Raw genomic sequence first — 14241 nt, forward strand, 5'->3', positions numbered from 1 at the left:
CTCTGAAGGACAGAAAATCAGCCCTCAGTCAGCACAATTCCCCGTTAGATTGATACGTCTGTGGCTGTGCCTCCTGCCAGAGGAGGGAATGAATGAATTCTCTCCGGGGCTCTGGGGGGCGGAGAGCTGAGAGGACTGACGTAGCGGGAGGGGAGAGTAAAGCTGGAGGGCCCAGGGAGAGACACTGTGGGGGACTGCCACCGGAATCCCTGTGCTGAGTCAGTCCCCAGTACGGCAGTCGCCATCTTTCTTGGGTGGAGGAATCCCCTCTCCAGGGCTCTCCTTTCAGAACTGAAAAATGTCATGACAAAAATGGCAAGTTCACCGATAGGCTCCTCAGCAAAATGGAGACGGCCCGTGACTGGAACGTTTGTGTCATTGGGGTCTCTGAAGGAGGAGAAAACCAAAGTGGAACTAAAAAAGAATTTGAAGGCCCTGGCCGGTTGGCTCAGTGGTAGAGTCTGGCATGTGGAAGTCCCGGGTTCGATTCCCGGCCAGGGCACACAGGAGAAGCACCCATCTGCGTTCAAAACACTGGGCTTGCCTGACCAGGCGGTGGCGCAGTGGATAGAACATCAGACTGGGATGCCAAGGACCCAGGTTCGAGACCCCAAGGTCACCAGCTTGAGCGCGGGCTCATCTGGTTTGAGCAAAAAGCTCACCAGCTTGGACCCAAGGTCGCTGGCTCGAGCAAGGGGTTACTCGGTCTGCTGAAGGCCCACGGTCAAGGCACATGTGAGAAAGCAATCAATGAACAACTAAGATGTCACAGTGCGCAACGAAAAACTAATGGTTGATGCTTCTCATCTCTCCGTTTCTGTCTGTCTGTCCCTGTCTGACTCTCTCTCTGTCTCTGTAAAAAAAAAAAAAAAGAAAGAAAGAAAAAGAAAAAACACTGGGCTTGACTTGGTAAGCTCATTTTTTCTCCAGAAACTTGTCCCTCACATCCTTGCTCTCTCGAGAAACTCTTTTTTTTAAAAGGTTTGGGTTTTTAATTTTTTTATTTTTTTTACAGAGACAGAAAGAGTCAGAGAGAGGGACCCCTCTCCTTCCTCTCTGTCTCTCTCTTCCCCTCCCGTAGCGAGGCTCCATTGGAGCAAAGATGGCCCGGGCGCTGGGGATGGCTCTGTGGCCTCTGCCTCAGGCGCTAGAGTGGCTCTGATTGCGGCAGAGTGACGCCCCAGATGGGTAGAGCATCGCCCCCTGGTGGGCATGCCGGGTGGATCCCGGTCGGGCACATGCGGGAGTCTGTCTCTCTGCCTCTCCCCACTTTTCACTTCAGAAAAATATAAATTAAAAAAAAGGGAGAGAGAGAACTTGTCGTGGTTAGGGTCAGGTCCAGGGCCTCTTACCAAAAATCCTTAACTAGGCAGGTTAAACTTTAAGTAATCTGGGCCCTGGCCGGTTGGCTCAGTGGTAGAGCGTCAGCCTGGCGTGCAGAAGTCCCGGGTTTGATTCTCGGCCAGGGCACACAGGAGAGGCGCCCATCTGCTTCTCCACCCCTCCCCTTCTCCTTCCTCTCTGTCTCTCTCTTCCCCTCCCGCAGCTAAGGCTCCATTGGAGCAAGGATGGCCCGGGCGCTGGGGATGGCTCTGTGGCCTCTGCCTCAGGCGCTAGAGTGGCTCTGGTCGCAACATAGCGACGCCCAGGATGGGCAGAGCATCGTCCCCTGGTGGGCAGAGCGTTGCCCCTGGTGGGCGTGCCGGGTGGATCCCGGTCGGGCGCATGCGGGAGTCTGTCTGACTGCCTCTCCCCATTTCCAGCTTCAGAAAAATACAAAAAGAAAAAAGAAAAAAAAACTTTAAGTAATCTGGTGCCCGGGCAGTTTCTGCAACTCCCCACCTGAGCAATCTTGACTGATACCCTGCATCTCGTCATCCAACCTCCCACCAGATCATGTCCCCCGCATAAAAATTCCCCGTGACAACTGACCTCCTAGGCAGCCTTGCTCACTAACCCTGTAAAAGCTTCCATCCCCAGACCCTCGGGGCTGACACCAGCTCGGACTCAGCCCACCTGTCTGCAGAAGGATGAATAAGTCTGTGGTAGAACTCATCGGGCCTGTGTGTCCCTCCTTTGCTGACCTCACAGCCATCAGCACACCTCCCCTAAAAGAATGACTAAAGCAAATTATTAAACAGAAAGGAGCCTGACTAGTGGTGACGCAGCAGGTAGAGCGCCACCTGGGATTCTGAGGTCCCAGGTTCAAAACCCCAAGGTCACTGGCTCGAGCAAAGGGTCACCGGCTCAGCTAGAGCCTGGTCAAGGCACTTATGAGAAAACAATCAATGAACAACTAAAGTGATACAACTATGAGTAGATGCTTCTCGTCTCTCTCCCTTCCTGTCTGTCCCTGTCTTTTTTCTCATTAAAAAAAAAAAAAGGAGTAAAATGTGTATAATACACTTTTATATGAGAAAGGAAGACATAAAAGTATAATTGTTTAAATAAACTGGAAGATACATAAGAGACTATTATAATTAAAATGGGTACGTACACAGGCAAAGTGAGGGTGGGTACGAAGCACTAGTGTATTTCTTTTTTATTTTTTTTATTTTTCTGAAGTGAGAAGTGGGGAGGCAGAGAGACAGACTCCCACATGCACCTGACCGGGATCCACCCAGCATGCCCACCAGGGGGCGATGCTCTGCCCATCTGGGATGTAGCTCTGTTGCAACCAGAGCCGTTCTAGCACCTGAGGCAGAGGCCATGGAGCCGTCCTCAGTGCCTGGGCCAACTTTGCTCCAATAGAGCCTTGGCTGCGGGAGGGGAAGAGAGAGACAGAGAGAAAGGAGAGGGGGAGGGGTGGAGAAGCAGATGGGCGCTTCTCCTGTGTGCCCTGGCCAGGAATCGAACCTGGGACTTCCACACACCAGGCCAACACTCTACCACTGAGCCAGCCAGCCAGGGCGAGAGTTGTATCTCTCATGTAACTATTGATTTCCTTTCTATTTTCAACTACATAAGTATAATTTCTACTAAAAGGATTAGAATTTTTAAGGTCCATATGATTTATTAAAATCAAAGAAGTACAGAGAACAGCTATTCAGAAACCCAGAAATGCAGAACAGCCATCAAAAACAGTTGGATTTTATTTTCTAAGCAAGTCTTTCTTCTGTTTCCATGCCAGTTTTTTTGTGAAAAAAAAAAAAAAAAAAAATCCAGACCTGGAGATGTTTCAGAAAAACTCTGCCAAGGAAAATGCCAAGAATTCAACGGACACAGGAGAGCACAATGCAAAAAATTTAAAAAAAAAGAAGGAGAAGAAAGCCATGAAATATTCCAGTGACTTGAGAAGCATGTTATATTTATCATTTCTGGTGACAAAAATGTACATGAAATTTAACATTCCTTATTTTTCCTCTGTCAAGCAGAATCTCTTCTGTGCCCCAACCTGCCCCCCCCCCCAGAAGAAATCCAACCCCGGCTGTTCGTGGGGCGCCCCCTCCCTCCCGGCGATGAGGAATGTCAGGGGCTTACCCGGCGTCCAGGAAACAGAGTCAGACAGGCCCTTAGTCACACTGGTCGCTGCCTTATCGGCTGGGGCTGCTGTCACCACGGAACACCACAGGCTGGTGGCTGGACACCTGACATTCCTTTCTCACAGGACGGGGACGGGGACGCGGAGAATTCCAAGATCAAGGTGCTGATTCAGAGTCTGGTGGGGGCTCTCTTCCTGGTTTGCATGTGGAATTCTTCCCACTGGGTCCTCCCATGGCAGAGAGAGGGGCTCTGTTCTCTTCCTCTCCTTATAAGGACACTAATTCTATTATTATGAGGGCTCCCTCCTGACCTCACTCCAATCCGCCCCCCAGCACTGGGAAGTAAGGACTCAGCACGTGGGAACAGGGGACACTCAGTCCACGGCTGCTGGCCTTTCTGCGCTCCTGTTTCCAGAGGCTGCTGTGAAGCCTGCCGTCTCCTGGGGCAAAGCCCAGCACGGCCTTCACGGCGTCCACGTCACTGACGGCCATCTATCTCCCTTGGGGACCCTGGCCCACGTGCCCCTCGCTGGGAGACACCATGTCTCCACCACCCTTCAGCCTGGATATGCTCGGGGCAGAATTAGGGGCCTGGGTTTCCACCATTCCGGGGGGGCGGGGCTGGGGGAGGCGCCAAACTTCCAGATCTCGGAGAGCGTGGACCTGGCTCGCGCGCACACCGCAGCCCACGTCTGTCTCTCGGCCAGGGTGCTTGCGCGCCATCCAAATGCCAACACCCACCCAGCCTCTCCGGAACCCACAGGAGAACTGAGAACAAAGAACCTCAGACGTGTCTCAGTGAGGAGAATACACCTCGACTGGAGCAACAAGAAGAAAACAAAAAGTAATTTGTTCATAAGTGACCCCGCCCGAGCCCGCCGGCGGCTGGGAGGGATTCCAGCGCAAATGCCGCAGCTGCGGTTTGGCGTCTTACGCAGATCACGCTCCTCGCGGGCACGGAGGCTCCGGTCTAGGTCACTTCCCCCGCGTGTTCCTAGCACTGCAACGCGGCTCTGGACCTGGTGGCTCGGGACGCGGGCACTGCCTCAGCTCCCGATTCTGCTGTCGGTGGGGCGAGTCTCCTCCTCTTGACTGAGGTCACTCGGTGGCACCAGCTGGCAGACGGGCTGCTCTAGAGGGTCCAAGAGACTCTAGTCCAGGGGTGGTCACTTTCTACACCCACCGCCCACTTCTGTATCTCTGTTAGCAGTAACCTTTTCTAACCGCCCACCGGATCCACAGGAATGGTGATTTATAAAGTAGGGAAGTAAATATATAAAATGTATAGAGCAGAGTCACAGCAAGTTAAAGCATATAATAATTACTTACCAAGTGCTTTATGTCAGATTTTCGCTAAGTTTGACAGAATAAATCTTTATAAAACGACTGACTATAGTTACATCTATCTTTTTATTTATACTTTGGTTGCTCCACTACCGCCCACCATGAAAGCTGGAACGCCCACTAGTGGGCGGGAGGGACCAGGTTGACCAGCACTGCTCTAGAGTGTCCAAGTGTGACCAGTGCTGCCCATGGCTGCCACGCCGTGCGGTCCCAGGGAACTTGGAACTCAGGCATGGCAGCTCAGGACTCCCAGAGAGCGTCCCAACAAACAGGAAGTGGATGTGGCCTTGGCCTGGAAACTGGCTCAGCGTCACTTACACTGACTTCTGTGCATCAAAAAGCACAGGACGCCCTGGCCGGTTGGCTCAGTGGTACAGCGTCGGCCTAGTGTGTGGAAGTCCAGGATTTGATTCCCGGCCAGGGCACAGAGGAGAAGCGTCCATCTGCTTCTCCACCTCTCCCCGTCTCCTTCTTCTCTGTCTCTCTCTTCCCCTCCTGCAGCCAAGGCTCCATTGGAGCAAAGTTGGCCCTGGGCGCTGAGGATGGCTCCATGGCCTCTGCCTCAGGCGCTAGAATGGCTCCAGTTGCAACAGAGCAATGCCCCAGATGGGCAGAGCATCACCCCCTGGTGGGCATGCCGGGTGGATCCCGGTCCGGCACATGCGGGAGTCTGACTGCCTCCCCACTTCTCACTTCAGAAAAATACAAAAAATAAAAATAAATAAATAAAATAGGCAAGACAGTGGTTTCTCTCTGACCTCAGAAGCATTTTTGCCCTTTCTGCCACCTACAGGTCTTAGCTCAAGGCCCCTTCCTCTGGGACGACAGGTGTCCACAGCTTCGTCAAACCCCCTCCACCCTCTGGTCCAAGGGAACCTCTTTCCTTCTTTCTTTCTTTTCTTTCTCTCTCTCTCTCTCTCTCTCTCTCTCTCTCTCTTTCTTTCTTTCTTTTCACAGACAGAGAGAGTCAGAGAGAGGGATACACAGGGACAGACAGGAACGGAGAGAAATGAGAAGCATCAATCATCAGTTTTTCATTGCAACACCTTAGTTGTTCATTGATTGCTTTCTCATATGTCTTTCTTTCTTTTTAATTCATTGTTTACAGAGAGAGAAGAAGGGACAGAGAGAGAAACATCACGTTGTTGGTCCACTTATTTATGAATGCACTGCTTGATTCTTTATTATTATTATTGAGAGAGAGAGGGAGAAGCGAGAAATATCAACTCATAGTTTCTTCACTTTAGTTGTTCACTGATTGCTTCTCATATGTGCCTTGACCCAGGGGCTCTAGCCAAGCCAGTGACCCCTTGCTCAAGCCAGCAAGCAACCTTGGCCTCAAGCTAGTGACCCTAGGCTTTAAGCCAGCAACCTCTGGGCTCAAGCCAGTGACCACAGGATCACGTAGGTGATCCCATGGTCAAGACAGTGACCCTGCGCTCAAGCTGGTGAGGCTGTGCTCAAGCCAGAGACCTCGGAGTTTTGAACCTTGGGCCTCAGTGACCCAGGTCAACACTCTATCCACTGCACCACCACCTATCAGGCTCATTGGTTGATTCTTATACATGCCCTGACCAGGGATCAAACTCACAACCTTGATGTATATCAAGACAATGCTTCCACCAACTAAGCTACCTGGCCACAGCCCAAGGGAATCTCTTTCTGTTGGGGTGCAAAGGGGGCTCCTAGTCTTCATTGCTGCTGAATCCTGGGCACATGGCTGGAGTGCTTGCTCTGCTTTCAGGGTCCAGAGTGAGACATTAGGAGCCACAGGAAGGTCAGCGGCCCAGACCTCTCGCCTTCTCCAGGCTGAGCCTTCCTTGCAGCTCTTTCCCACAATGTAGCCAGCACTGTGTCGAACGGGGCGCTTTTTCTCAGCCTGAACCCCTAACCCTGAAACTCCCTCAGACTTACTTGACTGCTTCTAAAGGCATCGTCTGCCCTGGCAGGTTGGCTCAGTGGTAGAGCATCAGCCTGGTGTGTACATGTCCCAGGTTTGATTCCTGGTCAGGGCACACAGGAGAAGCGCCCATTTGCTTCTCCACCCTTTTCCCTCTCGCTTCTCTCTCTCTCTCTCTCTCTCTCTCTCTTTTCCTCTCTTCCGTTCCTGCAGCCATGGCTCGATTGGAGTGAGTTGGCACCAGGCACTGAGGATGGCTCCATGGCCTCTGCCTTAGGTGCTAAGAAGAGCTTGGTTTCTGAGCAACGAAGCAACATCCCAGATGGGCAGAGCATTGCCCCCTGGTGGGCATGCTGAGTGGATCCCTGTCGGGCGCATGTGGGAGTCTGTCTCTGCCTCCCCTCCTCTCACTAAATTAAAAAAGAAAAAAGCCTGACCAGGCGGTGGTGCAGTGGATAGAGCGTTGGACTGGGATGCGGAGGACCCTGGTTCGAGACCTCGAGGTCGCCAGTGCAAAGCTCACCAGCTTGAGCCCAAGGTTGCTGGCTCAAGCAAGGGTTTACTCGGTCTGCTGTAGCCTACGGTCAAGGCACATATGAGAAAGCAATCAATGAACAACTAAGGTGTTGCAATGAAAAAATAATGATTGATGCTTCTCATCTCTCTCTGTTTCTGTCTGTCTGTCCCTATCTATCCCTCTCTCTGACTCTGTTAAAAAAAGAAGAAAAAAAGTCACCGCCTCCCTCACAGGCAGGGGAGCTGGTTGGTGCTCTACCGGAGGCCAGAACACGGTGATGTTTGTGGGTTTGTGGCGTTTAAGCTGGAAAGGTGCCCTTGACGCTGCCTTGCTCTGCTCAACCTCTCCGCCAGCCCTCACCCTGCGCTCTGTCCCCAGTTCCTCTCCTGCTTGCCCCATGCCAGGGTGGCCCTGCCCTCGCCCAGGGCTGTCTTCCCGGAACACTCCTAGAACAGGGCACCACATCCTGGTAGTCCCACCCAAGGAAGGACTGGGCGCAATCCGGGACTCCATCCCGGCGGAGGTGCGGAGGTGCGGCTCATCTAGAGGCCCAGCACACGGCATCCGCCGCCCGCTGCCGGGCTCTGCGGCTCGGGACATCCCCTGACCTTGCAGCCTTTGCTCTCACTTCTCTCCAGCTCCACAGTCACGCGTGACTGTGACCCGACAAGCTACCTGAAGCACGACAGAACCTTGAACCGTGGCTGTAGATTAAGCTGAATGCGTCAACTATGAAACGGAGGCACGGGTCAGCACTGGATCCACGCGAGAACCGAGCCAGCTGTGCACATTCACAAGTACTGGGGCGGCCGCAGGGGACCCACAGGCCCAACGTGTGGAAAGGGCTCCCCCTGGTGGGCTTTCCGGAGGTTCCCACGGACCTTCAGGTCCTGGCTCCGGCCCAAAAGCCCAAGCAAGCGAAGCCACCGGCTGTCTCGGGCAGGGCTGGAAGGCTTCCACTCGCAGAGGGCCAAGTTATGACTCCTGATAGTCTCTGTCCTGAGATGACACCCCGTGTCAGGACGGACTGGCTTCTGGGACAGAGCTGCACAGGCGCCCAGGAGACAGGGTGTCTGGCCCGGGAGAAGCCGGCCCGCACCTGCCCCCGCTGACCCTGGGCCTGAGCACAGGCCACGCCCCCGGCTGGCGAGGGGAACCCCGGACTGAGCTGGGCAGGAGCGGCTCCTCACCGCCCGGCCCCCCCGGAATCCAGAGCCGCAGAGGCCTGGGTGTGTTTACACTGCAGAGGAGGCACGACTTAGTGTGCGCTTCCCAGTTTGGGTCACCTTGCCACGCAGCAGAAAGGGGGCGGGCGGGGTCACCCTGGGGCCGTGCGTGCGCCCTGCCTCCGCCGGGAATGCCCTATGAACCCGGCCACCGCCAATGGACTCACCCCGTCCTGAGGACACGGCTATTTAATGTAGTGACCCAGATGCGTCTTGGCTTTCATAGTCAGCATCATTTTCTGGGGAGGGGGAGGGGGCATGACCTATGAAACCTCAGGCTGCCCGTCTAGGGATCATGTCAATCTTCCAACATCTCCTCTCCTATGCGCTCTGGGCCTGGGTCCGGCCTGGCCTGAGGCCCCTGAGATGTTGGCATGGAATCCCCAGGCAAACACCTTCCTCCTCCCCCTGGGAGCAGCCGCCCAGGCTCCTCTCCAGAGTCCTCACCGTGTGATGCGGGCAGGGACACCACGTCCTCCATCCTCAGCTCTGGTAACTGCTGTGGAGCCTCGGACCTGATTCAGCCCCGAGAAAAACACCAGGAGAAGATGATCCGAGAAGCTCGTTAGAGCAGTTCCCTACCGCGGAGTATAATTGATGCTTATACACCAGAACGCGGGCCTGAGACAGGATAGATAGCCCGAGGCTGCCAATGCAGAGCAACGAGGGAAACAGCAGCGGAGAAAAATAAAACGCCCGTGTTCAACAAAGAAATGGAACATAAATGCCAGAGGTGAACAGGGCTGCAGCGGGGGCTGCTGGGCTCTGCGTCTGGACACGGTCAAGGGCTGCTAGGAATTCAGTGGAAGACGGAATTGGCCCTGGCCAGTTGTCTCAGTGGTAGATCATCGACCCAGTGTGTGGATGTCCTGGGTTCGATTCCCGGCCAGGACACACAGGAAAAGCGACCATCTGCTTCTCCACCCTTCCCCCTCTCGCCTCTCTCTCTCTCTCTCTTTCTCTCTCTCCTCCCATAGCCATGGCTTGATTGGTTCAAGTGCATTGGACCCAGGCACTGAGGATGGCTCCTCAGGTGCCAAAATAGCTCAGTTGCCCAGATGGGGGTTGCTGGGTAGATCCAGTTGGGGTGCATGAGGGAGACTGTCTCTCTATCCCCCTTCCTCTCACTTGGAAAAGAAGAAAAAAAGAAAAAGAAATAAATTGCTTGCTTAACTTGGAGACCAGAGTCATGTTCACTGCTCAAAAACCCAGGAGTTGAGCCTGACCAGGTGGTGGTGCAGTGGATAGAGCATCGGACTGGGATGCGGAGGACCCAGGTTCAAGACCCTGAGGTCACCAGCTTGAGTGCAGGCTCATTTGGTTTGAGCAAAGCCCACCAGCTTGGACCCAAGGTCGCTGGCTCGAGCAAGGGGTTACTCGGTCTGCTGAAGGCCCACGGTCAAGGCACATATGAGAAATCAATCAATGAAAAACTGATGATTGATGCTTCTCATCTCTCTCTGTTTCTGTCTGTCCCTAACTATCCCTCTCTCTGACTCTCTCTCTGTCTCTGTAAAAAAACAAAAAAAACCCGGGAGTTGAGATTGACCCTCCCCACCCTTCAAACAGACTGAAATAAGTGGTCGCTGACTTTGCCTGAGACTGTGGACCCTGAAGCAGGTCTGTGGGTGGGCTCACTGGCCTCCTCTGACGCGGGGCGGAGCGGAGCCGGCCCTGGGCCAGCGCAGGGTGGGGGCCGACTGCCACATAAAACCTTGCTCTGGGCAGGGCCCCGAGGAGGACTGCTGCTTGGCCCCCGGGCAGGGGCGGTGAGGAGCCAGAGAGGGGACAGAGAGAGAAAGCCTGGAGCCCAAAGTGTCAAAATACACAAAAACTAACACCGAGGAAGGCAGCCGGCCTCAGCGCTCCAGTGCATCACCCCGCAGGGAGAGATAAGAATACAGCAAACAAAAAGAGACTTCCTACCCTCAAAGCGACCACTGAACATACAGTGTTCATCAAAATCATAAGCTATTATGAAACAGAAAGCAACAGAAGGGTGCCATTGCAGAGCAACAAAAACAAAAACAGAATTCAATAAACGGGCCTGACCTGTGGTGGCACAGTGGGTAAAAGCGTCGACCTGGAGTACTGAGGTCGCTGGTTCAAAACCCGGGTCAAGGCACATACGAGAAGCAAGCAATGAACAACTAAAGTAAAGCAACGATGAGTTTATACTTCTCACTCCCTCACCTCCTCTCTCTGTAAAACCAACAAATAATTTTTTTTTAAAAAGGAGCCTAATAAATTTAACCACACACACACACAAAAGTGTATAGTTAATAGAAAAAAGTAAATGGCAAACAAATAAATTAGAAAAACACTGGCCATTTGGTTCTGAACCCAGACTTCCCTGATATGACCCGGGGCGAGTTTTATGACCTCTTCGTGCTTTTCCTCTTAATTTTCTGCATAAAACGAGACTAATAATTGCACCTGCCCTTGATGGGTCAGAATTAACTGAGTTAGTACATGTAAAGCTCTCAGACTCCCACCTGCGCCCCAACTAGGATCCACCCAGCACCATCCATCTGGGACCAATGCTCTGCCCATCTTGGGCCATGCTCGCAACCAAGCTATTTTTAGTGCCTGAGGCAGAGGCTCAATGGAGCCATCCTCAGCGCACTCAAACCAATCCAGCCATGGCTGCAGGAGGGAAAGAAAGAGGGAGAGAAGGGGAGGGGCGGGGGAGAAGCAGATAGTTGTCTCTCCGGTGTGTCCTGACTAGAAACCGAACCTGGGACTTCCACACACTGGGGTCGACACTCTATCGCTGAGCCAACCAGCCAAGGCCATCCTGGGTTTTCATTCTGCTATAAAATGGAGGCGTTGGACTAAAGCGGGATCCTCATTCTACGACAAGGCAAGATAATGCATGAGGCCAGCACGGGACACAATGGGGCCACTGAGACCGTGCTCGCTGACTTGTAGAGTGGCCTTCCTGCTCTGCAGTCTGTCCGGCCTGGGCCCACCTGCATTGTCTCCACTCCAGTGCTCCTCCCTCTCACTGAGGTTCAACACCTCCCAGCCATTTTCCCAACAGCTGTCTCCAGAACTCTGCCTCGTCCACTGTTTACCCCCAGCCCCTCGTAGGGCGTGAACTCTTTGTTGAATGAATGAATCATTCCATCTAAGAGAAACATTAGGAAAAGTCCTTTCAATTCCCCAGGGTCGTGGCACAGTGGATAGAGCGTTGGACTGGGATGCAGAGGACCCAGGTTCGAGACCCCGAGATCACCAGCTTGAGCATGGGCTCATCTGGTTTGAGCAAAAGCCCACCAGCTTGAGCCCAAGGTCGCTGGCTCCAGCAAGGGGTTACTCAGTCTGCTGAAGGCCCGTGGTCAAGGCACGTATGAGAGAGCAATCAATGAACAACTAAGGTGTCGCAACGCGCAATGAAAAACTAACGATTGATGCTTCTCATCTCTCTCCATTCCTGTCTGTCCTTGTCTATCTCTCTCTCTGACTCACTGTCTCTGTAAAAAATAAATAAATAAAATTAAAACAACAAAAACAAAAAAAAACACAACACAAGCTCCTTTCCTGAAGTGCCCTCGGGTCCTGGCTGCTCTCAGGCCCCCTCCTCTACCTCCTCCGCCTCCTCCAGAGACCCAGGCAGACATGCTGGCCTCCTTACCGCGGACACAGCCAGCAAGTGCCCAGTCAATTCCCAGATGTCACCTAAAGGGACAGGCTAATGCTCAGGGGTCGACTCTCCTTGTCCGCACATGGCCACGGGACATTCAGCACGTCTCCTCACAAAATAGGATGCGTACTGTGGCCCAGTGATGTTCATGTTAGCAATAATTCCTCTCCCTCCACTCTGAGACTCGATGACTCCATAGCGTGGAGTTTATGCAAAGGGAAGGACAGGCCACTTCCAGTTCTTACACACAGGTGGCTTTCTGTGCGCTGGCGGGGGGGGGTGGGAGGGTCAGGACCAGAAAGGGTTGGAAGGCTCCTCTTTGGAATTTTAAAGTTAAGAAAGGGATTTTTGTCTTTGTACCTTGGTGGCGACAAAACCATACCAAGATGTCAGCTGTCACTTAGAACAGACATACGGAAAGTGCGTTTTCAGTATTAATTATCTAATATAGTTTTGTTCTTTTGTTTTTTTAGAATGGCAGCCTTTCTTTAAAAAAAAAAAGAGAAATAATGTGCTCAGTTACGCCATCTGGTGGCCAAATGAATTACAAACGTGCAATTATTCTGCTGGCGGATGGCAGGGCCTTTGCGGCTGCAGAAATGTGAGCGCGTCCCCTCCCCCCCTTTCCCTGTTAGAATACGTGGCCCGGTGCACGTGGCGTGATGGGGCAATGAACTCCTCTCGGGAGAGATGAGGAAGTTTGGACTTGATAAGGGGAGGCTGGTTCTGACAAAAGGAAAAAAGGACACATTAGGGATGGTCCCTTGCTCATAGCCAACTGTCCAATGTCCCCAGGACACAGAGGGACAGCCGGACACACTCTCAGGGCTCCCGCTTTTCTGCAAGAGGCGTGGCATTTGAATGGAAACGGGCTGGCCGACCGTGGGAAGCGGGAATGAGAACCGAACACTTGCAGAAGCACGAACACTTGCAGAAGCGCGGAAGAGAGCGCGTAGCTCCCGGTCTGGGTGGATTAGAACCAGCGCAGCAGACGAAAATTAACGAAGAGCAGTGCCACGTCAGGGCGGACACACTCTGAGGGGCCCCACAGCGCAGGAGGTGCTGGAAGGCCAGGGGAAATGTAGCTGACTTCCGGAGATGCGGAAAGGTGCATGTTGGACACTACAAAATGACTTTAGGCAGCCTGACCAGGCGGTGGCGCAGTGGATAGAGCGTCAACGGGACTGGGATGCGGGGGACCCAGGTTCGAGACCCTGAGGTCTCTGGCTTGTAGCCCAAGGTCGCTGGCTTGAGCAAGGGGTCACTAGCTCTGCTGTAGCCCCCTAGTCAAGGCACATATGAGAAGGCAATCAATGAACAACTAAGGAGCTGCAACAAATAATTGATGCTTCTCATCTCTCTCCCTTCCTATCTCTCTCTCTCTCTCTCTCTCTCTCTCTGCTTCTGTCAAAAAAAAAAAAAAATGACGTTAGGCAAAAATTAGATGCAGAAAGGTGTTTTGTAGCCCCTAAGAGAAGTAAGTGTGGCCGCCCTGAGCAAGCACAGGTCATGACAGACTGTCTCCTTGTCAGGACTGCACGCTGACAGGAGGTCTGCACATCGTGGCAACATTTCGTGACCCCTCAAACTAGACCCTCCCAGCAGGAGGCAATGGAACAGTTAGGGGGACGGGAGCTGATTCAGTGACGAGTCCCAAGGTGGTGGCCGCAGGCTCTCCCCCCACATCCTGCCGTGTTCACATGAGCATCATGTTTAGCACAGAGTTTGAAGAAATAGAAAACCCGCCGCGGCCTTCAAGATTTGGTGCCCAAAATCCACCTGGATGGACCCGACAGGTTCTCACAGGATGAAGTGGGTTTCCTACTCTCCCTGGTTCTGTTCTCTTGTTTAGTGGGTTCCCCAAGGTTTCTCCTAACACAGTGTAAAGCCAGTGGCCAGGGCCACCATCACAGAAGCCCGGCCCATTCAGGTTCACATTGGATTTGGACAGTCGGTAAAGAAACAACGGAGCCAGCCCTGGCCGGCTGGCTCAGTGGTAGAGCGTCGGCCTGGCGTGTAGAGGTCCCGGGTTTGATTCCCGGCCAGGGCACACAGGAGAAGTGCCCATCTGCTTCTCCACCCCTCCCCCTCTCCTTCCTCTCTCTCTCTTCCCCTCACGCAGCCGA

This window comes from Saccopteryx leptura, chromosome 1, assembly GCF_036850995.1.
Source record: "Saccopteryx leptura isolate mSacLep1 chromosome 1, mSacLep1_pri_phased_curated, whole genome shotgun sequence".
NCBI lineage: Eukaryota > Metazoa > Chordata > Mammalia > Chiroptera > Emballonuridae > Saccopteryx > Saccopteryx leptura.